The sequence below is a fragment of the Panthera onca genome, chromosome B3 (genome assembly GCF_046562875.1).
Source record: "Panthera onca isolate mPanOnc1 chromosome B3, mPanOnc1 haplotype 2, whole genome shotgun sequence".
Taxonomy (NCBI): domain Eukaryota; kingdom Metazoa; phylum Chordata; class Mammalia; order Carnivora; family Felidae; genus Panthera; species Panthera onca.
In genome coordinates, this window is record NC_138344.1 from 136,889,070 (window position 1) to 136,913,736 (window position 24,667).

Below are 24,667 nucleotides of genomic sequence, written 5' to 3' on the forward strand. Positions count from 1 at the left end.
TGGCTCAATCAGTAGAACATGTGACTCTTATTCTCCAGGTCACAAGTGTGAGCCCCACATCAGGTACAGAGATTACTTAATAAAAAAAGACATTAAAATTATTGAGAACTCCAGTGAGTTCTTATTGATGTAGAACAGAACTATAAATATTTGCCATCTTAGAAATTAAAACCAAGACATTTAAAAGATATCTGTTAACTCATTTAAAAAAAATAAGCATAAACCCATTACCTATTAATGTAGCATTTTAATTAAAAAAAAAAAAAAAGCAGGGGCACCTGGGCAGCTCAGTCTGTTAAGCCTCCGACTTCAGCTCAGGTCATGATCTCGCGGTCTGTGAGTTCGAGCCCCGCATCGGGCTCTGTGCTGACCGCTCGGAGCCTGGAGCCTGCTTTGGATTCTGGGTCTCCCTCTCTCTCTCTCTCTCTGCCCCTCCCCTGCTCATGTTCTGTCTCTCTCTGTCAAGAATAAATAATAAAACGTTAAAATAAATAAATAAACAAATAAAACTAAATAAATAAAAAGTCTTTTTATCTGGAGGCACATAAATATGGATACAAATTTTCCTTGGAAAATTTAAAGTTTATTGTTGGTAACAAATACTGTCAATGCTTTTCTTTCGTTTAAAAAACAACATTTATTTATTTTGGGGGGGGGATGGGGATGGGCAGAGAGGGAGGGAGAGAATCTGAAGCAGGCTTCATGCTCAGTGTGGAGCCCCACGAGGGGCTTCGGTCCCAGGAGCGCGAGATCATGACCTGAGCCAAAATCAAGTGTCAGACGTTCAACCGACAGAGCCACCCAGACGCCCCGATTTCTCTTGAAGTGACAGGCTCCCTTTCATTTGCTGTCCAGAAAAGGCTCGCCCGCTGCCCGAGCCTGGACACCCACAGTCTGCTTATCAGTTGTTCTCTCAAGTCCAAAACCGGGTCCACTCAGGAAAAGGAGTTAAGGCCAACTTACAACCCAAATATGCTTCCGCGTCTCACGAGTTCTCGACGCGGGCTGCCTAGGTACTCCCTTGGAGTGTTCAGGCGATACGTACTCAAGGGTCGAAATTTAATAACATTAATCATTTCTACAATTTCACCAAGGATATTCTTAAGGGAGACTCAGGTGTGTGTCTGGAAAGAATACAGCGACTGCTGGTACGGTGGGTGCCCCTGCCCTGAGTCACGCTAAGGCCCTCCTCCCTGACTTACACACCCCTGCTTCGCATCCTCGGCGCGAAAGTCAAATCACTTCTCGGCTTTGCTGCGGAAATACTCTTGACCCAGCAGAACTCCTGCTGGAGGGTCCCAGGCGTGCCCCGAGGGCCTCCGGACCACGCTTGGAGAATCACCGCGGAACACAGCAGGTGTTACCCTTTGTCCACCCATCTGGCACTGCTCCAGATTCTGGCTCCTCCCTGTCTGCTTGTGGCCACCCCTGACCCGCTCCTTTGAGCCACAGTGGCTGTCGTTTTCTGTCTCACCAACCGGCGTCAGCCCTCAGCCTTGTGGGATTCAGCTCTTCCCCACTGAAGGGGCCTTCGTGCATTTCCCGCGTCTAAGCCTCAACCTCCTCACCCACAGGGTCAGGACGACAATGGCACCTCCCTGACAGTCTGCGTCAGAAGCCAGTGAGGCAACCCACGAGAGCACGCGGCGCCCGGGGTTCTCTGTGGTTCCTTAATCTCACTCTCAGGGCCTTGCAGGGCGTGCCGTGAACGGGCTGCGGCTCACAGAGCACGGCGATCTCTGGGATGCCTCCTGCCAACCTCCGGACAGGGGCTCCCTGCTCACCAGGTCCCCTGGGCCCTGGGCGGGGAGACAAGGGCCAGCATCCTCCTCTCCCTCTCGCTGTCTGCGAGCAAGGACGGGGAAGGGTACAGGCAGGTGTGAGCACCCTGGCCAGGACCAGCAGTAAACCCTCCTGGCAGCTTCACGAGGCAGCATCGGACTGTCCCCGAGCTTCCACAGGGCCCTTGCATGACCATACTTTGGACCCATCAGGGAGTGTTATGACGCGTTATAAGCGTCCGTGTCCTTGTGAGTGGGGACACGGTCATTATCGAGGAGGGCACCTGTTGGGATGAGCACTGGGTGTTGTATGGAAACCAATCTGATAACAAATCATATTTAATAAAAAATAAGTAAGCAAAATAAATAATAAACAAACAAACAAACACAGGCCTCTTTGGGACCCCACCTGGTTCTCACTTCTGCTGTCATCTGGCAGAAGGGGGCCCTGATCAGGGGCCCCACGTGACTGCCTGATCAACATCCCCTCACTGGCTGGCTCTGCCCCTGAAGGAGGCCTGGGTGTGGGTGACATGACGCTCCCCGAACCTCCACTCTGGTCCCGCCACACTTTGTTCTGTGCCACGTCACGAATTTCCGGCAAAAACGACCTCTCGACATAAAAAGAAAAAAAAAGAAAGAAAGAAAGAAAGAAAGAAAGAAAGAAAGAAAGACAGACGTGTTCCCCGGCTTTGTGTGTTGGCACAACCATCTAGAACAATCGGGGCTCCCGTCGGAGAAGAGCAGAGTCTGAGCCCCCAAGGAGGGGTTCGCTCATGCAAACTGGATGTCGGGGACGGGCCCTGGCCTTGGTCCCTGCCTGCGGGGCTGCGACCTTCCGGGGAGGAGGCAGTGCGGACAGTTTCAACCCACCCCTACTGGCCAGGCTGCAGGGGGAGGCCGCGCGGGACCCCAGGGAGCTCACAGCCGTGTCTACCTGAAGCACCCGGGCTGCAGATTGGAGGTTTCATCCTCGAGAACCGCTGCGGGGTGCTCAGGGTGCAGGGCCCTGGCTGAGGCCTTCCCGAGGCTCATCTCACCTCTGTTGGACAGCAGCCCCGTGAGGAAGCAGCTAGAATTACGTCCCCTCCGTGGTGCGTCGGGTGGGTTCTCAATTCTCTCACTGGCTGTTTGCCCCACGACCTGGGGGACACCAGTCTTCTCAGCACCAGACTCCCCGTTCCCCGGGCGGTTCTGTTTCCCCACACCCCACTTGGGCATTCTTGTCTCTGCGAAACAGAGTCATGGGACCTGAGCTTCCCATCCTTTCCTTTTTTTTTTTTTAAGTTTTTATTTATTTGGAGGGAGGGGAGGGGAGGGGCAGAGAGAGGGAGGGAGAGAATCCCAAGCAGGCTCCGCGCTGTCAGCACAGAGCCCCACGTGGGGCTCGAGCTCACGACCCTGGGATCGTGACCTGAGCCGAAATCAAGAGTTGGACGCTCAACCAACTGAGCCACCCAGGCACCCCTTCCCCCACCCCATCATTTCCTTCTTGGAGCATAAGTGCCGGGGAATGAATTACCCAAAGCTTTCGGGGTTTGGAGATCCTCTCTGTATCCAGACGTGGGGTGGAATGAGGGGAAGGGAAGTAACATTTGGGGAGGCCCTGCTCTGTGCTAACGTGTCCAGCCGCGCTCTGGCTTTTATGGTTGAGAGTTCCAGGACTTACCTTTCTACCTTGCATACAGTCGGCGCTTAACACATTTTGACGGCCCGGCATGACTGAATTCATGAAAAGGCCAAGAGGAAAGCTGGTGGCTTTGCCTTCAAATTGGAAGGGGGCATGAATTGTGTGTCACTGTGAGAAAGGCTGCTTCGTTCTCTTCGTGGGGTCACCCGCAGAAAGGCAGGAGCCCCCCCTCCCCACCCCAGCCCCCCAGCAGCCCTGGGAGGCTTCCCAGGTGCCCTGAGCGAGCGGGGTTGGAAACGGGGCACAGGTGCTGTGTGTGTTTGGGCCCCGCTGCGGGCAGAGAACGAACACCCAAACTGGGGAGGCAGCCGCTCCCGGGCAGCCCAGCAGGGGATGGAAACAGAAGCCTCAGTGTTTAAATTTTCTTAACACCGAACCGCGGAGCGCGGTTTTGGTGGTGCCTGGGATTTCCTACCCCGGGGTCTCTGCCTCTCATTTTCAGTGTGGTTTTCCAAGGGGCACGGGAAGTCGTGAAATACCCAGGCCCGGAACTGCTTGCAAGGTTTAGATTCTGTTGGGGTTTGCTGATGAGCAGTTGTTTTCCTCTTTTTCCTCCTCCTTCCCCTTCTTCTTCCCCTTCCTACTTCTAACATCTTCAGGTTTTCTCCATTTTTTCTTAAGACCTCAAACTCACCAGACTGGCTTTTTAGCCCAAGGGGGCTGCAGAGACCGCCTGGCTTAATGCCCTCGTTTTTACCAAATGCCTCTCTGGAAGGCCAGAGGGTCACTCAGCGAGTTAGGGGACAGCTGGAAGCAGAACCTTTGACTCTGGGTCCTCACCGGGGGCTCTGTCCTCTGCAGATTTCAATGCTATGCTCTTTCCCTGTTCATCTTTTTCTCAGGCTGGCCTCTGGTTCCAGCGGAAGTCACGGCCTGAGATATAACAGTGGTCGGGGCTCCTCGGTCCCCACTCGTGGGAGGCTCATCTCTGCCCCGCTCTGTAACAATCAGCGTGGCTCCAGGGGTGCTGACGCGGGGGGAGCGCAAGTGACCAACCACGGTGACCGACTGTGACGGGCTCAGGGCTGGGCCACCGTCTTCCCTGGGACTCTGGTGGAGTTTCAAAACAAGACCATTCTTTTCTCCAGCTTTGGAACAACAAGGACAATACAGGCCTGGAGCCACCATGTGCCATTTTCCTGCCACAGGAAGAATGAAGACGGAGTTGAGAGATGGGGGAAAAGTCCCAGTGATATCCATCCACACCGGAAGAGACCCTTCTGGATCCATCCACACCGGAAGAGACCTCCCACCCGACTTCCCAGAAACACAAGCCGATACCCCCCCTTTTGTGAGCCGAGACGGTTGGAGCTGGGTGTTGGCCATTTACAAATGGGAGCCTCGTCACAGACAGTATTTAGATAAAATGTGTTCTGAAGGCTGACCTGCAGAGAGGGTGGCCCTGGGTCCCCTTGGCACATCAGGGGCCTTCTCCTCCAACCTTGCTAACAGGTCACGTGTGAAACTAAATGCAAATTTCGGTTCCAATTTTGTCCATGGGTACGTATTTCCCGGCGGGAAAGGACAGATGCCGAACCAGAACTTGGAGTCCGGCCTTCTGTTTTTTACAGACCGGCCCATACTCTAGCCGCAGGACGCAGCAAAGCTTCTCCACAGAGCCAGATAACCAGCCCCCCCGTGAGTGCCCAGACAGAGGGCTGATTTACGATGTCAAGTCTAGGGACAGCATGCCAAGGGCTGAAGGACACGGGTCTCCAGATGCTTGAAGACTATTGAGGCAAGGGGAAGGGGGACAGTGCCGGGTCACACCTCAGGCAAGCTGTACCTTTCAACATCATTCGTTCCCCCCGCGGAAAATCACTTCTAACATAATGCCACGCTTACTAACGAAGTCTCTGTTTTGCTTTGAGATTCGCCTTTTGTTTTTGGAATCACGTTAGAGGCATAGGAAAGTCACCAAGGTCGTACGGAGAGTTCTAGTCTACCCTTCACCCGCTTTCCCCTGATGACTCACCCACCAAGGTACATTTGTCCAAACGGAGAAGTTGATTTTGGTACAGGACTATTACCGAAACTCCAGACTTTATCCAAGTGTCCCTAGTTTTCCCACCAGTGTCCTTTTCCTCTCCCAGGAACCCACCCAGGACACCAATTACGTTTACTGGTCATGTCTCAGGTTCCTCTAGCCCATGAGAGTCTCCCAGAGCTTCCTTGTTTCTTATGACCTTGACGATTTTAAGGAGTATTTGGTCAGGTGTTTTGTAGAATGCGTCTGTCTCAGTCTGGGTGTGTCTGGTGATTTTCTCATAGTTAATCGGGGTGCTTGATTTTGGGGAGAATCACCACAGAGGCGGGGTAACCCTTCCCATTACCCTGGGTCCTCCTGTTCACACAACCCATCTCTGATGATACTGACCTTTGTCCCTTGGTTAAGGTCTCGTTTGCCAAGCTCCTCCACTGCAAATCTGCTTTTCTTCCCCTTTTCCATATTCCATACTTTGAAAGCAAAGGCAATTAAGTGCAACCTACACCCAAGGGAGAAGGGTTAAGCCCCATCTCCTGGAGGGAAGAGCTTAATCCCTCCCTCCCTGAGTGTGGACTGGGTTTATTGCCTTCCTATCATCGGCGAATTCTTCTGTAAGGGAGATTTATCTCCTCTTGTCCTATTTGTTCAATCATTTCTTTCTATCAGTACGGACTCGCGGATACTTATTTTCTACTTTGGGCTTTAATCCAATAGTGTATTCCTAATTTTGTTGCTCAAATTGTTCCAGGTTGGCCACTGGGAGTTCTTTTGGATTGGCTCGAAAAAGTGACATTTTTTGGTGAGTTACTTCAAATGCTAATGGTGGGTTACTTCAAATACCACCTCTGCCGTGGGTATTCCCGGAGGAAGCTACACTTCGGATATTAACAAGCGTCCTCTAGAATGTAGATAAGACTAATTAAGCGAATAAAATGGCAATCAAACTGTATATACTTTTTATCCCTTTTATTCATTTAACTTTTCCATTAATGTCCAGGTAATGTTCTGCTGTGTGGATAGAACATAGCTTACTTAAGTCTTATGTTTTGCTATTATACACAAGACTGAAATGAACATTCTTGTGCATTTTTACATTTACATTTATTTTCTCAGAAAAGTGACTCAAGCTCAATTCACGTGGCTGAATCATCACTTTTTTTTTTTTTTCAACGTTTATTTATTTTTGGGACAGAGAGAGACAGAGCATGAACGGGGGAGGGACAGAGAGAGAGGGAGACACAGAATCGGAAACAGGCTCCAGGCTCTGAGCCATCAGCCCAGAGCCTGACGCGGGGCTCGAACTCACGGACCGTGAGATCGTGACCTGGCTGAAGTCGGACGCTTAACCGACTGCGCCACCCAGGCGCCCCTGAATCATCACTTTTTAAAGGGGTTTTGGCCTGCCCCCAACCGTGCGCATCCATTACGAAAACTACTGTTATAAAACAGATTAAACAAAGGTGGAATAGAAAGTGACAGAAAGCACACTGGCTGAGAGCTGAACCAACCGACGCTTTTCTCTCGGGCTGGCGATGCTGCATTTTTTCAAAGTCTATTTTTTGGTTAAAAACACAAAACAAAACAAAAAACTTGAAAGGGCACCTGGGGGGCTCAGTCGGTTACACTTCGGCTCAGGTCACCATCGCCCGGTTCACGAGTTCAAACCCCGCATCGGGGTCTGTGCTGACAGCTCAGGGTCTGGAGCCTGCTTCGGATGCTGTGTCTCCCTCTCTCTCTGCCCCTCCTCCACTTGTGCTCTGTCTCTATCTCTCAAAAATAAATAAACGTAAAAAAAAAAAAAACACATGTATAAAAAATGCAATACGGAAACAAGGCAGCCGCAGTCCGGGGGCGGAGGGAGTTTTTCCCTTTCAATCATTTCTTTACATCAATATGGACTCATGGATACTTATTTTATACCTTGGGCTTTAATCCAAGGGTGTATTCCTAATTTCATTGCTCAAATTGTTCCGGTTTTGGCCACGGGGAGTTCTTTTGCAACTTAATTCTGGGTCCCGATTCTGACTGGACCCTGACTCTCTCTGGCCCCTCCTTCGTAAAGTCACTCTCATCCCACTCTCCCCAAGGCCCTAGGGGAGCTGTACGAATTAGAGAGAACGGGCAGAAAGGGTCTGATTCAGTGCCCCCCCCCACCACAGATCCCCCCAAAACCGCAGGCACCAGGATATCACTTATTAGGAGGGTGACCCGGGACCATTCTCTTCGCTCCTCTGGATTCCTCTAAAATGGGGACGATATGGCAGCCCAGGGGGTTAAATGAGAAAACACGGGTGGCCCCCTTAGCATGGTTCTGGATCCCGGCAAAGGCTCCCTCCAGCAGCGGCCGTGGGATTGGCCTGAAAAGTCAGGTAACGTACTGCGATTGTTAATCTCTTCGTTCAAGAGCAAACCTCACAAGACACGCCCAGATGGCCAACAAGAACTCCAATCCAGTTGGATCTTTGGTGCCAACAACAACAGCTGAAAGTTTCAATTCGGCAGCATGTGGCCAAACTCTGGCAAGAGTGGACACGGCCGCAGACCCTGAGCCGTGGCAGTGCCCAGCCCTCGGAACCGGACGCCGTGCCTCCTCCTCTGAGATCCGGGGAAGCAAATGCCGAACCCTTCTTCCCACCTTCCTTGTGCTTCCTCTGCTCTCTGCCTGTGTCTATGGCGCCGCGCTGAGGGCGCGGACAGAGGGGTTTCAGACAGACCCCGCGGGGGTTACTCTAGGATCTCCCACTGCTGTGTGGCCTTGGGCAAGTTGTTCACCTCTCTGTGCTTCTGTTTGCTTATGCGTAAACTGAGAAAAATGCTCCCTATCTGATGCTGATCTGGGCATCAAAGGAGCGGATGCCTAGAAATCCATTAGCCCAGGGTCTGGCACAGAGGAAGCAGTCAACGCGTGGCCCGCTGTTAAGTCTACTAACACAAGGAGAGCTGCAGGAGAGCTGGTGTTATGCAAAGTCTGGCATTAGGTTTTCGAATGAACACAGGCGGGCCTGAACAGTGCGAGTAAGAACGAATGAACCATTTCCTCCTTAGGGCCTCCGCTCCCCTGCCCTGCCCTGGGTCCCTCTGTCTTCTGAACACTGCTCCCCTTTCCCTCCCAGTTCCCTGCCGCCCTGGTGGGACCTCCCCGCTGGGTCACCGCACAGCTCAGCTCTTTCTGAGCGCCCCTGTCCTCCCGGGTCCCACCGGCCAGGGCAGGGCGTGGTAGGTGGTGGTGGCCAGAAGCTAGGTGGGGGGTTGGCTCTCCCTTCGTCACCCCAAACCCCGGCTGGCCTCATGTCCGCTGGGCCGCACCAGGAACCCCCCACCCCCGCCCTCGGGTGCATATCTCAGAGAGTTGAAGTGAAGGCGAGAGGTGGGTTTGGTGATCACCGGATAACCCTGGGAGTAACTGTGAAGTATTATAAACAGTGTCACGTCAACTCGAGATTTAGCATCAGATCCAGACTTGAGCGCGAGGAAATGGGGCCGTGGCAGGGAGGCGCTTCCTCCCAGACGAATGTCCAAAGGTGTCTCGAGAAGGGCCGTGATGACAGGCAGAAGGCTTAGCGGGGTAGGAAGTGGCTGCTTATGCACTGCAGGCTTCTCTAAGTGCTGCTGAGGGGCGCCTGCGGGGAGGGGCAAGGGCGACCCGGAGAACTGCGATCCCCTTCCATCCGCGGCCAGCACGGGCTGGGGCCCCCAAGTCACCGCCCCACCGAGGAGCAGCAGGGACATCCCCCGGCAGTGCCCCGGGCTCACAGGGGGCCTCGAGATCTCCCAGAGAGATCCCCGCCAGCTTTCGCTCTTCCCGAAGCTGGAAAACACCCCCCTCCTCTCTGCATCTCCTCAGATCCTCCTGGAAGCTCTGAGCTCTGGTGACTTCAGCAACCTTCGAGAAGGGTTCCGTGGCACATACGGGAGTCTTTCTGGAAACATTTGGCCTGCAGAGATGGTTGTAAGGCAGAGGAGACCTACGTCCCTGGGGAGACAGGCCAGATGAAGGGGAAAATGGGAGAGATCCCGACGACCTCCCGGCTGGAGGGCCCCCTCCCAGCCCCGGCTGCCTGCGCTGAACTGACCGCCGACTCAGCGTGTTGTTCAGAACCGACTCTGCCCTGAGCTGTGCAGGGGGCAGACCCAGACAGGCAGCCTGGGCCCTCATCGCTCACCAGGAGGCGGCCAGTCCCCTGACCTCGCCAAACCCCAACTTCCTTAATTCTACAACCAGGGTCATTTTATGCGATTGCCCAGCACCTAAGACCCATTTTTGGGTCTTAGTCCCTGACCTCGCCAAACCCCAACTTCCTTAATTCTACAACCAGGATCATTTTATGCAATTGCCCAGCACCTAAGACCCATTTTTGCCCAGAAGGCAATGCACCCCCAAAATATTCCAAGCCCGGTAGCCATCAAATAACGACGAGGGTGAACGCTAACAAGGAGGCCACGGCTGCTGTCCCAGTGTGTCTTCCGGATTCAGGTTCCTGCATGAACAAAAGAGCATGTTTTCCAATCCTTTTCAATGCGAAGGCTTTTTCATTCATTTCCATTGCTTTTTCAAAGAGAAAAAACACACACACACACACACGCTAACACACGCTTTATCCACCACACCTCGCGGACAAGGAAGATGACGGCTTGCAGGGGGGAGTTGACACAGGGACACTGGGGACGTCGTGTAAGTTTCACGTTGTATAAGCCTGCTGTGTGGTTCCTGGCTCACCACGTGAGAGCTGCCTCTCTGAACGTGGAAACTTTTACCCCACCTGACACGAACAGGCCAACCACTCTTTGGCAAAGTTACCCTCTTTTTCTTTTCCTTTCTGTAGCAGAAAAGAAATCAATCCGGCTAGAAGGTAAGCCCCACTGCCCCTTCTTGTCCCCCAGAGAGTGAGGCTGGGGCTCCCATCCCAACCTGGGAGACTCCCTCTCAACCCGTGACCCGGTAGGACCCCAAGTCCACGCCTGCCCCCCGGTCACCCCATGTCTCCTCCCTCCTCCAGCCTCACAGCTGGACCTTCCAGGCCCTGCGCATAAGTCACCGCCTCCAGGACGCCTCTCCCTGGTCAGGTGAACCTGACCTAGTCTTCCACTGTCCCCTTGTTGCACATCCTGCCTCGTCCTTGGGTGAAGCGAGGGGGCCCCTGCTCAGGGTCCGGTCCCGCCCCAGCTCACCCGCCATTCCCCGGACCGGTCATGGGACCTTTTTGAGATTCAGTTTCCTTATAAAGGGAGAAGGACGCTCATGGCACCAGCTCCATAAAGCGGTGAAGATTATATAAGTACCAAGGACAGTGTTTAGCCCTGGACGTTAGCTGCTATTCTAACAGTAATGGAGAGTAAGTGAAGCCAATGTCCTGTGGCCACTCGTCGGTTGGCATGAGACTCTCCAGCTCCCTGAAGCAGGAGATACTTCTTGCTTCCCTGAGCCCTCAGTGACACATGGCTGCAGAAAAAACACAGACTCGGGGTCAAGCCCGGGTCCAAATCTGTAATCTTACTGTGTAAATTTGAGTGAGTCCCTTCACTGAGCTTGGGTTTCTTCAACCGGAGAATCAGGATAGTTGTACCCACTTCGTGGGTTGTGAGGAGGAACGGAAAAGACCAGGTCATTCTTTCACTCATCTGAACATCCTGAGAGCTCCCGACCTGTGCCCCCCGACCTGTGCTGCGCCGGGGGCTGGCTGTACGATGGTGAACAGGACAAAGACCTCGTGGTCTGCCCGTCGTGCTATTGCTGCACCGAGAGAGGTGCTTAGAACCCCTCCGGCGGCATTTTCCGGCTTCATTTGCAGGAACTGTCAGGACCTGAAGCCAGAATACACTGGGCTCCTGGGAGACAGAGGTTCCCTTCTGTGGCCCACGAGGAATGGACAGCCAGGCGCAGTCCCTTCCGCCTGATGGGGCTGATGTGTCTCTGAAGGTTACGTGCGCCTCTTGGTGTCGGGGGTCCCCGAAAGGGAGTCGGGGTGGAAAGATATTTCTCCCAACCATCTGAGTTTGGACAGAACCGGAAGCACACGTTGCCAAGCCACTGTCCCCCCATCTTGGAAGGACGGGGCGCTCCTGCAGAGATCTTATTCCTACGTTCCGGTTTCCGTGACACCTCGTTTGTGAAAACGCTGCCCAGAAGCAGTGGGGACTTAGGCAGCTTCTGCCCTTCCACAAGTCACTAGAGTCCCCGGGTGTACCTGGGGCTCACGCTGGCCACTTGAGAATGCTCCCCTCCCTCCCTCGGGGCCGCTTTGTCACCCGGAACCCCGTGGAGCCAGCCAGTCTCTCCTGAACACGATTCCGGGCCCTGACTCCTCTCTCCTAGGGGCTCAGAAGGCTAGTGGGATCTCAGGACCGGAAGAGGTGGGACCCCTCGCCCTGGTCCCCCGGGGACCATGCCTCTCCTCACACGGGTACACACGTGCACGCACACACACACGCACACACCCCACGGGTGAAGACCCACGGGCCATCGTTCTTCCGTCGCCTCCAACAGAATGTCAGCTCCGTGAAGGCAGGGAGCTCTGTCTGCAGTGTTCCCTGCGACATCCCCTGCGCCTGCAGCAGAAGCTGGTGCCCAGTAGGTGCTTCATAAATGTTGTAGCAACAAATGAATGAACGAGAAGCTTTCGTAAGGCAGCCCCCCGGGGGGAGGGAAGACCATGACTCATCTCTGTGGGGCACCTAGCAAGTATCAGGCAAAACGCTCGATGCTTTCTGCTTTCTTTCTACAGCCACGCTGTCACCTGGCCACCTCCGTGCCCATCTTACCAGGGAGGAAACAGGCTCAGAGAGGGTAACGTACTCAATGGATGACACACAGCACAAGCGAAATCACGGCACGGTTTGCACCTGGGGCTGTGGAAGCACAAAGCCCACACGGCTTCTTCTGGGCTGAGAGCCTCTCTCCCTGTCTCTCTGCCCCTCCCCTGTTCATGCTGTCTCTCCCTCCCTCAAAATAAACAAATAAACTTAAAAAAAAAAAAAAAAAAGACCAAACACCACATCTCTGAGACTCGATGGACCCAAGGCTTATTTCTCGTTCACACCACAGTCTGGCTGGTGAGTGGGGAGCCCTTCCTGGCGGCTGGTCTCAAGGAGAGGCCTCGGCACGTGGCTTCTGAGGCTGCAGTAAAAAGGACACGAGCTGGAGGGCCGTGAAAGATGTTTCTAAGAGCTAAGCCTAGAGGAGGCACGTTCCCTGTCCATTCGTTGCAGCCGTCGACCAACCTCACCGAACGGAGGCTGCAAACAGAATCCTCCGGTGCTGGGAGGAAAACCAGCACTGAGTGCCGAGCCCACACTCCTGCCCTTGGGGCCCTGCCTCTCCTGGAGGCCCAGAGCCTCCCCCAGCAGACCCTGCTGGGCTCTCGGAGCTCCAGGGACGGGCCACGCCCCAGAGCCCTGGCCGTATAAATGGGTCCTCTCCCTCTGAGCTGCATTGCTGAAGCCTGGGGCTCTGCTGCGCCCTGGGTGACACTCAAGATCCTTGCCCCCGAGGCTGGGGCCCGGGACCCTCAGGAGCTTCCTTCCAGCCCAGAGGAGCTGCAGGGGGCCCCTCCCTTCCTGCAGCTCGGAGCCCCGCCCCATCCGGCCCGGCCAGGGACCCCATCACGCATCTCAGAGCTGTGAGGTCAGCTCCTCCGCAGAGGGGCCACTCCCTAGCCCCCAAGTTCAGCTCAGAGCAGCCCCAGAAGCCCTCACAAGCCTGCGCGATCTCTCTTCTGGCTCTAGAAGCAGGACATCTGGCCCAAGCTCCCGGAGAGCGAGATGCAACCATCACTCAGCAGAGCCCTGGGTCTGCGGTCAAGATTGACCGCAGAGCCGGCGAGGGCGGGAAAGGATCCAGGCTGGATTCCAGGGCCAGGGAGCCGGGTCACAACGCTCCTGGAGGGAGGGATGCGAAGGCTGCGGAGCCCTACAGGGACATGGGGAGTGTCCTGAGAACCCCCTTTGTCCCTTCCCCACCAGGCACCTCACGAAGTTGGGACATTACGGTGGCTGCCACACGTTGGGGAGATTCCTACCGACCCGAGGCTAGGGTGACCTCCCTGTGACAGTCCAAAGACAGCGTGACCCCCGATAGGGACAGGATCCCATTCCCGGAGTGGGATTTCTAGAAAGAAGGAGAGCACCTAGACCGTGGACAGGAGTCTCCACCACACTTCAGGGCACCTCTCCTCACTAATTCCCCGGATGCCACTGTTAAGCGTGGTCCTGGACCAGGGCCCAGGAGGGCAACGCCCTCTAAAAGGGCATTTCTTAAAGTGAGTGCCCCAAAGTGGTTCTCTGGTCCGGCGAGGTTGGGGCGGCTACTTGCTGTAGGCAGCTGCCCCCTGCCTGGCCCACCTTGAAGAGTCACGATGTAGCTTAGTTTGTAAAGGCTCTGAGAAGTCCTGCAACACACACACACATACACATACACACACGCACCTGTTTTATTTTGTTTAACTTTGCCCCTTCCAAATTTTGACTCCAGAACCCTTTTGGTAATCTTTACCTCGTGATGGCTCTACGGAAAACACTTTGGAAATGGGTCCTAGGCTACCCGACAGCCAGCTTCAGAGATGAATCACGCTCGGCCCCTGTTCTGGGCTGCTCGCCTCTGGGTGGTTAGGGGGAGCGGGGGACGGGCAAAGACAACAAACGCCTTCCGTGCTTGGCCAACCAACGTCACTCAACAACAAAAATTTCTCGGGGCGCCTGAGTGGTTTAGTCAGTTGAGTTTCGGCTCAGGTCGTGATCTCGCGGCTCATAGGTTCGAGCCCCACGTCGGGCTCTGGGCTGAGCGTGTGGAGCCTGCTTGGGATTCTGTCTCTCCCTCTCCCTCTGCCCCTCCCCCTTTTGTGCTCTCTGTCTCTCTCAATAAACTTAAAAAAGAATAAGCCTGCTTTATTTTTGCTGCAGCATTCTTTACCCGACGTGCATCTCTGTACAAGTTTACTCCCTGTCTCCACCCCCCTCTTGCACGAAGGAAACCTCTGCAAGGAAGAAGCTTTGTCTGTGGTGTTTACCGCTTCATCTCCACACCCCCGCCCGTGCCCGGGACCGTGCTTGGCCCGTACTGGGTGCTTGCTAACTTTTGGCAAAATGACTTTGTCGCTTGCCCAAATGGGGAAAATAAAGCACAAGGAGGGTCCGTAACTCACCACCGTCCCGCGGCCAGCTCGTGGTGGCGTAGAAGCTTGAAGCCAAGAGTCTGCCTTCAGAGCCCAGGTGCTGCCCACCCTGCCCGTCGGCCCCACTGGCCCCAGGCTGCACGGAAAGAGGCAGAGAACGACCCAGAGCCATTTGTTTTCTTCTAGGCGATCACCTGAGCCCAGCTCCCTGAGCCTGCCCCAGCCTGGTTTCCGCTTGGCCTCTCCCCCAGGGGATCGGCTCACCTAGGACCCACCAGCGATGCTGTGGGGGGCCCCAGAAATTGCAACTGGGGATGACCCTTAGGGGTAGTCAGTGCTGAATTCTCTCTCTTTTTTTTTTTTTTAATTTTTTTTTTAACCTTTATTTTTGAGACAGAGACAGAGCATGAACGGGGGAGGGTCAGAGAGAGAGGGAGACACAGAATCCGAAACAGGCTCCAGGCTCTGAGCCGTCGGCACAGAGCCCAACGCGGGGCTTGAACTCACAAACCTCTAGATCATGACCTGAGCCAAAGTCGGATGCTTAACCGACTGAGCCACCCAGGCGCCCCTCTTTCTTTTTTTTTTCTTTTTAATTTTTTAACGTTTATTTTTGAGAGAGAGAGAGAGAGAGAAAGCATGAGCAGGGAAGGGGCAGAGAGAGAAGAGAGAGAGAGAGGGAGACACAGAATCTGAAGCAGATTCTGAGCTGTCAGCACACAGCCCAACGCGGGGCTCGAACCCACGAGCTGTAAGATCGTGACCTGAGCCGAAGTCGGACGCTCAACCGACTGAGCCACCCAGGCGCCCCCAAGAAGAAGAGAATTCTACTGAGAATCCAACAAACCCAACTTGACAGCTTCCAGCCCCCCTCCTTTCCTCAAATGAGTGTCGAAGGAGGTTTGCCAGACAGGATGCCTCCCTCCAGTGTGATAAAATGAGAGGTGGGGAAGCCCAGGGGCTAAGTCCAGCGCTGGAAGGATCGTCTCTGTCGCATTGCTGTGTGGGCCTGACCAACTGACCCTTCTCGGGGCTTCTCCACAGACAACAGAGAGACGGGCCCAGTCAAGGATCATCAGCTTGAATGTCCCAGAGAAATGCAATACCTTCCAGGGCAGAGTTATGGGCGAGATGCCAGGGACCCCAGAGCCAGGGCCCCCGCTACCAGAAGGGATCAGGGAGGCTTCTCAGAGGCTCTGTTGATCTTTGACCTGAGTCTCCAAGGGTGAGTTGGAATTTCATGGTTGCAGGTGAGGCTAGAAAAGAAGAATGAGATCTATTGCACAGGCCTTGGAAACAAGGACTTTCTCCTGTGGGCAGTGGGAAGTTCACAAAGGTTGTAAGCAAAGTACTCTTGGGCTAGCTTTTGTCTCATGGTAGGATTAGGCTCATCTCTGATTTATAGAAAACTCAAAACATTAAACACAGCAGCATTTATTCCCTTCCAGAAAAGAAGTCCAGAAGTAGGTGCTCCAGGACTGGTGGAGCGGGTCCACAGAGACCCAGCCTCCTTCCTTCTGTTCCACTCACTTCTGTATGTGGCTCTCATACTTGCCTCATGCTCCAAAATGGCTGTTGGGGCTCCAGACTTCACATTTGCCTTCCTGGCAGCAGGACAAATGAATGGAAGTAAGACAAAGGAGACACACTCCTAGCACAGTCAGCTCCTTTTAAAGAAGCTTCCCCCGGTCCCACCCACAACTTTCACTTACATCTTACTGGCCAGAATTTAGACCTGTAGCCACTCTAGCTGCAAAAAAAATGGAGTCTTTGTTCTGAGTAGTAGTTTGCCCTGCTGTATACCAGACGTCAATAACTGAAGAAAGTGGGGGTGGATATTGGATAGACATCTGACAATCCCTGCTCCTGGCTTTGGCTGAAAAAACAGAACACCTAACACCCAGTCTTTACTGGAGGGGTAGGTTCCGCAGTTGGGTTGTTGACTCAACAATGACATCAAGACCCAGATTCTTTCTATCCTCTGTTCTGCCATCCTCAAGATACTGCATATGAATTGAGTTATTATTTAATTAGTTAACATGTAGCACTTGTGCTGTATAAAAATACAAGACATAGGCTTGTGCTGGGTAAAAGTAAGTTAAATGTACCACCTCACAAACACAACATGACTGCCACAGCTCCAGACATCACATCCTACCCCTATGACATAGGAAAGGAGGGATGAGGGCAAAAGAGTTTTCTCCTTGTTCCAGTCTCGTCTGTTACAAAAAAAAAAAAAAAAAAAAATCGGGGTGCCTGGGTGGCTCAGTCGGTTGGGCGTCGGACTTCAGCCCAGGTCATGATCTCACAGTTTGTGGGTTCGAGCCCCATGTCGGGTGCTGTGCTGACAGCTCGGAGTCCGGAGCCTGCTTCGGATTCTGGGTCTCCCTCTCTCTCTCTCTGCCCTGCCCCTGCTCACACTCTGTCTCTCTGTCTCTCAAAAATACATAAACATGAAAGAAAGAAAGAAGAAAGAAAGAAAGAAAGAAAGAAAGAAAGAAAGAAAGAAATAAAACCTATCTCCCCCTTATGACTCCTTGACCAGGGTGAGGCCACAGGCCACAGCGAGACCCATCACTGACGCGGCGGGGAGAGGTTGCCGTGTCTGGGTTAGGCCGGCTCCACCCGAAAGGCTGGAGGCACTGCCGTCCAAACGGAACCAGGGCTCGGGGAGCAAGACGGAAGGGGGCGGGGCCAGCGGGCAGTGAGCAACCTTGTCCACTGTGCTTAGCAGAACGGAGGCTGGGAAAGCACGGCGGGGTGTGCCGGGGCGACTCCAGGGAGCGGTGCGGCTGGCCCGTCCACAAGATGACCGTCCCCCCGGGGGGCTCAGGGCTGGGCTGCCCGGTGGCTGCGTCCCACTCTCTCCCTTTCGGCCACCGAGACGGGGCCGGTCCGCGAGGGCACGGGGGCTCCAAGCGGGGCGTGTCGGGAATTCCGCATTCTCACCTTGGCCTGGGTGTCCCGGCTGAACTTGTGGTTGCATTAAACCCCGCGCCGCGTACCACAGACCCCGGTCTCACCCGACGGCTGGGTCCGTCGCGGGGGATCCAGGATGCCTCAGATACAAAACGTTCTTTGCCCGGTTTTCTTTCTTCAAAAATCAAATAACTCGACTCGCCGCTCCCTCCCCGTGTCTCGCACGGTTCACTTGGATTAATAACATTTGAGATTCTGCCTGTTAGGTATGGAAAGCGGCTAGCGAGGGCCTTCTAGCCAATTCCAATTCCAGATACTGCATGATGGAAACTATTTCTCCCCGTCCCTGTTGCCAGCAACAAGCGTTTCTCTAACGGCTTAATTGGGATTCAAGATTGTGTCCAGGAGCCCAGGGCCTCAGAAGGAGCCAAGCCGGTACATTTACAGACTTCTGTGTTCGGGGTTCGTTTCTGGTTTTGTATTTTGCAAGAGAAGGGGAGAGGAAATCGTGGGGGCGGGGTGGGGGGGGGGAGAGAGAAGGAGACAGAGAGGGGGGTAGGTTTTTAATAACACAAGGAAGCTTCAGATATGGTGGAGACCCAGGGACATTGGCTGCCAGATGGGAAGGTGGGAACAAAGGAGACGCAGAGACAGGCAGGGACGGAAATCCAGAAGCGGTCGGACATTCCAGAGACCAGAGGAATGAATGGACCCTCCCCTTCACCCACTGCACCGTGGTGAAAAAAGGTCCCGAATCTCCGGTCGGTCGCTCCTGGCAGGGCCTGGGCCTTTGGGAGGCCGTCTGGTGTTTCAAAACGGCAGAACTCAAATGCACCGTGTCTTCCAAGCTGCGTGGCCTTGGCTCAGTCACCTCACCTCTCTGAGCGTTAGCTTCCTCGTCTGGGAACGATAATATCGTGTCATGGAACTGTTGGGGGGTTTATGAAATACATATGAGAAGAGCACTTGGCATCGCGATGACACATGGGGGGCCCTGGTGAATATGAGTACGTGCGAGTAGAATCCGAATCCCGTGGAGTATTCTGTCACCCTGGACTCAAAGTTGGACCTTCCTTAGAGCCGGTCAGTGGGCAAACCTCTAAGGAGCCGTGGGTACAATCGACACTCTCTTGGCCTCCGTTTCCTCATCTGTAAAATGGGTTAATAATAATAGTGCGGTTTCAGAGATATTAAAGCCCTTCGCTCCGTGGTCGGCACGAGGAAGGGGCTCAAACCTAAGGGTGGGCAGAAAGTCATCTGGTCAAACTTCGCCGTTGTACTGATCGGAAGTCAGAGGCCCAGAGCGAGACATGACGTCCGTTGACGCACAACGAATTAACGGAAGAATTCGGTTAGGCCTCGTGCTACTTCACCACTGGCCTGCAAAATTAGGTCCCATCTAAGGTGCATGTAAAGGGGTCAATAGAAGCCAGAAAAAGCATGAGCCCTGGACCACGTGCTGGTGAGGGAGAATTCGGGAGTTGAAAATTCACCACTTCAACATGGGAATGGCAGCTGCCAGAGGAGGAATCCTCAAATAGGTCAGTCTCCAGATCGCTCTTAGAAAATGCCGTTTTGCATCTGACCTTGTGCTTCCACGGCGAGGGACCCTTCCGGCCAGAGTTACAAACACTTACCCATGAGGATGTTTATTGCCGAGTTCACAACAGCAAAACATTGGAAACCTTCTGTGTGTTGGGGGATTGGTTAGGTAAAGTATAGTAACACGGAGGGGAGAATACAAGGCACCTATTAAAACTGATATTTCTAGGGGCACCTGGGGGGCTTAGTTGGTTAAGCGTCCGATGTCGGCTCAGGTCATGATCTCGCGGTCCGGGAGTTCGAGCCCCGTGTCGGGCTCTGTGCTGACAGCTCGGAGCCTGGAGCCTGCTTCACATTCTGTGTCTCCCTCTTTCTGCCCCTCCCCTGCTCAAGTTCTCTCTCTCTCTCAAAAATGAATAAACGTTTAAAAAAATAATAAAATAAAGTAAAATTGATATTTGTAAAGAATTTTTAATAAGACAGGAAAAACACGACAGAATGCGAAGAATAAAGGACACACAAACTGTGCCTTGATGATTTCAACTGTGTAAAAAGTGCGTGTGCACGTGCGTGCGGGGGCATGCACGTGTGTGTTGCACGTTGAGGGGAAATACCGCAATGGTAACATTCCTTATAGCAGAACGGTAGACTAAGAAGTGATCTCTGTCTGTCTACCGATTTTCTCATTTATATTTTTCTGCATTTTCCAAATGGCCTACAGGGAGTATGTATTGCTTTCATATCCAGAAATGCTATTTAAACGTTCAATAGCATCAAAGAAGCAAGCGTAAAGTGAACCCCTTCGGCCCTTTGCAGTATCTTTCCTCACCTCCGTAGAGAGTCCGATCTTTCCTTTGATGCATTACAAATGTCAAAGGATAACTCAGAGACAGTCACACTTTACTTTGTAGGAGAAAGTTCCCCTACGAAGAGTGCCAGGGAGTCAGGCTTCAGAAGGGCCAGTTCGACAGGCACTGAATGGGAAGAACTTAAAAGGAGGGGCCCCGGGGAGATGTTGGTCAAAGGGCAACGCATTTTCAGGGAGAGAAAGAGGAAACGCGGTGGGTCTGAGGCACAGCACGGTGACTACAGTTCAAATAAGCCGGTTCTCACCCCCCAAAAGAAAAGGTAACTGTGAGGCGGTGATGCTCAGTATCTTGACCTTGTTCGTCATCTCACAATGGAGGCTCCCATCCAGTCGGCCATTGTACACTCTCAATGTATACACTCACGTGCGTCAGTGAGGCCCAGTTGTTCCTCAATAAAGTTAAAAAAAAAACACGTAACAGGAAAAAAAAAAAAACACTGCAACATGAGCAACACTCCTGTTTTGATTTTCTATTGCTGTATAACAAACCACCCCAAAACACGGCACTCAAAACAATATCGGTTTATTATCTCTCATAATTCTGTGGGTCAGGAACTCGGGCAGGGCTCAGGCGGGCGGCTCTTCTGTTCCACGGGGCATCGGCAGGGACCGCTGGGCCGGCTGGCTGTGGCAGGAGGCGGTCTAGACGTCACTGATGTGTCTGGCTCCTGGATGCTCTTCTATGTGCTGTGTGTGTGTGTGTGTGTGTGTGTGTGTGTGTGTGAGATGGGGTGGCCTGTCCTCATTCAGTCAATTAGCTTGGGCTCCTTTGCAGGTGCAGCTGCCCCTCCCTCCCCCACCCGGAACATGGCAGACGTTCAGGGCTACACCCACACCTGGCACACTATCACTTCCTCCTCGTTCTATTGGTCAAAGCAGTCCAGGGCGGATTCCAGGAGCAAGGAGAGAGGCATGAGCCAGGGGAGGGTCTTGATGCCGAGGAGCGGCGTTAGCTGGAGGGGTGGGGGGAATGGCAGGCGGCCGCATTTGGACACAAGCAAACGGAGGTAGCAAGTTTACTTTGGTCTGCTCACGATGGGAAAAGAGCGACCCTATGCAGGTGCATCTCGAACCCAGAACGGAGGAAGCCTGAACTCAGCTCCGGACCCATGCTCTAACAGACATTCGTGCAAATCCCAGGTCCGCCACGTACTAACCGGCAACCTCAGACCGGCCAATAAACCCCTCCAAGCCTCAGTTTCCTCACCTATCAAACAGGCATCATGGCGGGCTCGTGCGTTATTTGAGACAATTAAATTAAAACAAAATACCTAGCAGGCAGCATAGCTACTGCAAAATATGCAGGCAGCATAGCTACTCAGAAAATGTTAGTATTACTCCCTCCTTGTTTTCATAGGAAGTTTTGGGCGATAGAAACAAAGACTGCTGCTTTTCCAAGCCTTCTAAGGTTATCAGGACCCCGAGCCACGTTCTGGACACGAACCAGGAGCTAACGCTTTGGTCAGCCCCGTGAGCTCTCCCATCTGCCTGACGACGGGCACTGCAGGGTGAACATGTGACCTAGGCCTGGCCAATCACAGTACCTCCTTCCTCTGGATTAAGGAGTGGTTCAAGGGAGAGCATGTGACTCCAGTGCAACCAATCAGAGTCCTGCCCTAGGATTTCTGAGTTTGAGCTAGAGACGTAGCCTTGCCGTTTGAGTCCAGGAGCGAGAAGAATAGGATGTTGGGGCTGTTGCCAGGTATCTTTTAAGCTGGGCAGAGAAGGGAAGAGGAAAATAAAGACAGAAACAGGGTCCTGGTAAGCCTCTAGTGCTGGTGACCCATCCCTCAGTTCTGGGATCTAGGCACAGACGCCTAAATGCCCTCTGCTGAAGCCAGCGTGAGTCGGGCTCCTGACACTCGTCCCCAGAAGTCCTGACTGATGCAGAACTCCAGAGAAGAGAGATCCAGGAGGAGGAGTATTGGACAGAGAGGCAGGAGGAGGAGGAGGAAAGAGCAACCCAGCAGCCGGAAATGGATCACTCCTGGTCCACTCAACCTGCTCAGGGTAGCGCTGGAGTAAAAACCCAGCACCGTTTCTTGGTAATCACCTTCCGCCAGCGGGGTACGTGCTCGCTTATCGTAGGAGACCAGGACAAGAGCAAGCACAGCCTTGGTCATTGCGATATCGTTTAGGGAAATAGAAAATAAACAACCCCAACAACCGCCAACGTGGGAATGGCCAAAATATGGCAAATGATTAAAAACATAACGATGCAGGAAGAGCTCAAAGACACATTGCGTGAAAAGCTAAGCATGGACTGGTGCAAGCAGACAAAGACACAACAACAAAAACCACGTAGGCGGGCCCGCGCCCACGCACGCGCACACACACAGGAGATGAGATCATACAGCATCCGGGTGGTGTAAAAATGCGTGGATACAAACCAAGCCAATTAGGGTTTCTTCTGGAAAGTGGAACAAGGACCAGGATTGGATGGGGAGAGGGGGCCAAAATGGACTTGAACTTTGCCGATAATGTATTCACGTTTCTAGATATATCGTGTCATATGTAATGTATGAATGTATTATTTGTATAATTATAATATTTGCATCATAACCACTATATGACTATAAGTGGGGATACAGAGCAATTTAATTTTGAGATTATTGACTTTAATTAACATCCTTAATTTACAGCTAAAGGAACCAAGCTCAGACAAGGCAAGTGACTGGCCCCAGCCCACAGGAGGTGGGGAATTTGCACCAAACCCGATGGAGTTCTAGCCCAGCGTCTTTCTACCACGTCAACTGTCACCCCCAAGCGGAGACGGGCTCTCTTCTCAGCGTTAGACAAGGCCCATGGAGATAGAGAGCCTGTGCCTTTGATGTCCTAATTCCAACCCTGGATCTCATCCACCTGCCTGTCCGGCCTCAGAATGCAGGGAGAGTGCTGGACCAGGAGGCAAGAAGCCAGCTTGGGATTGTTCTCGGCCCTCGGCCTCCTGTGGGACCCCAGGCGAGTGGGCAGCCGTCTCAGTGCACTCCTTGCCTGTTTCCAGCTCTTAGGTGCTGCCCTCTGCGAACTTTGCCGACGGCGAAGTCCATCCACAACGTACCCTCTGCGTGACCCTAGATCTCTGCCTTCTGTTCATAATTAAGGGAAGAAACCACCAAATGAGCATATGCGTAAATATATGCAGCAATGAAGGCCTTTTCTTCCCCCCCTTAATGTGAACTATTTTGGCCCGATTCTCTTTTTTACAAAAAGCACGGCTAATATTTCACGGCGAGAGATAAGATCTTGCTTTAATACAGTTAGCTTCAATTGACCTTGAACTGAATCTACAAATTTCTTAGAGGTGACCTCTTCATCGACGCTTGATATACATTCACAAATAAATGAACTGAGAAGATCTGTATTTAGATAACTAGTCCGACAGAGGATCCAAAATAAAGGCAGATGTCCAGGGCTCACGAGGAGAGTCATGGAATCGTGGAATCTTAGAATAACAGAGTTTTAGAACGATAAAATTATAGAATCTTAGAGTTGAAGAATCCAGGGCTAGAGGGGACACGTCACACGAAAAGCGGAAGGAGTTAACCTGTGAACTCCATAGGGAAGAGGTTACCAATTGGTCATCCCTAGCCCCGAGGCTGGCACGCTGCCTTTCGCAGTGACCATGGTAGAAGGCAAGAAAAATTTTAAAGGGGAATACAGTCTCAAATCATTCATGCCTTCTTTCCATATACGGTCATAGATCCTAATTAAGCATAAATATTTACCACGTGATATGTGAGAGGCTTTTTTGGTGGCCATTCTAACATGGGTCAGATTTTAAGTAATGCAAATATCCGGGTTCCAACAATCAGACCCCCGCTCAAATGTTAATGACCACCATCGACACTCGCTCTGGGCAGCCCTGTAAGTGAGCTTGGTGCCCAGCGTGACCTACTCCTGAGGGTATTGACTAGATGGCCCCTGGGGGAAGACTTCTACTGTGAAACAGGTTTGGAAAATGCTAGTTCGAAAAAGCTCGGGTGGGGCGGGGGGCACCGGGGTGACTCAGTTGTTTAAGCATCCAACATCGACTCAGGTCATGATCTCACAGGTCATGGGTTCGAGCCTCGCATGGGGCTCTGTGCTGACCGTGCGGATCCTGCTTGGGATTTTCTCTTTCTCTCCGCCCCTCCCTGACACGTGCTTTCCCTCTCTCAAAATAAATAAACTTGAAAGAAAGAAAGAAAGAAAGAAAGAAGAAAGAAGAAAGAAAGAAAGAAAGGAAAAAAGAAAGAAAGAAAGAAAAAAAGAAAGAAAGAAAGAAAGAAAGAAAGCAAGCAAGCTCCACTCATTTCTTTACTACAGGACTTCTCAGAGCATTTATGGTGCCAACATGCTCCATAGGGGCATACAGGATGCAGCTTTTCTCCAAGTGATTAAAAACCCCTGAGCTGGTGAAATAAGCACACTTGGTGAAGATGAGACCCCCCCCCCCCACTGCCCCAGGCCACCACATCCTCAGGGTGACGCTCTAGATCCCCAGGAGGTTGACGCTTCTACAGTCTTTCAGTTGTGTGTCCCCTCCCTCACCACCCGGGCTTTTTGTGCGGCCACGCTGCCCTGAACTTCTGTAGGCCAGGGTCTCCACTGTCCATTCACCTGTCCCGGTCCCTTCCCGCCCTTTGGTGGGCTCACCGCCCCCCCCCCACCCCAAGCATGAGTGGAGCCAACATGGAAGGAAGAGGAAAGAACAGAGCGTCTGGGGGCAGGCTTCGCACAGTCTGGCGCGGCCGATGCTCGCTGTGGAGCTGGGCATCGTCAGAAAACGCA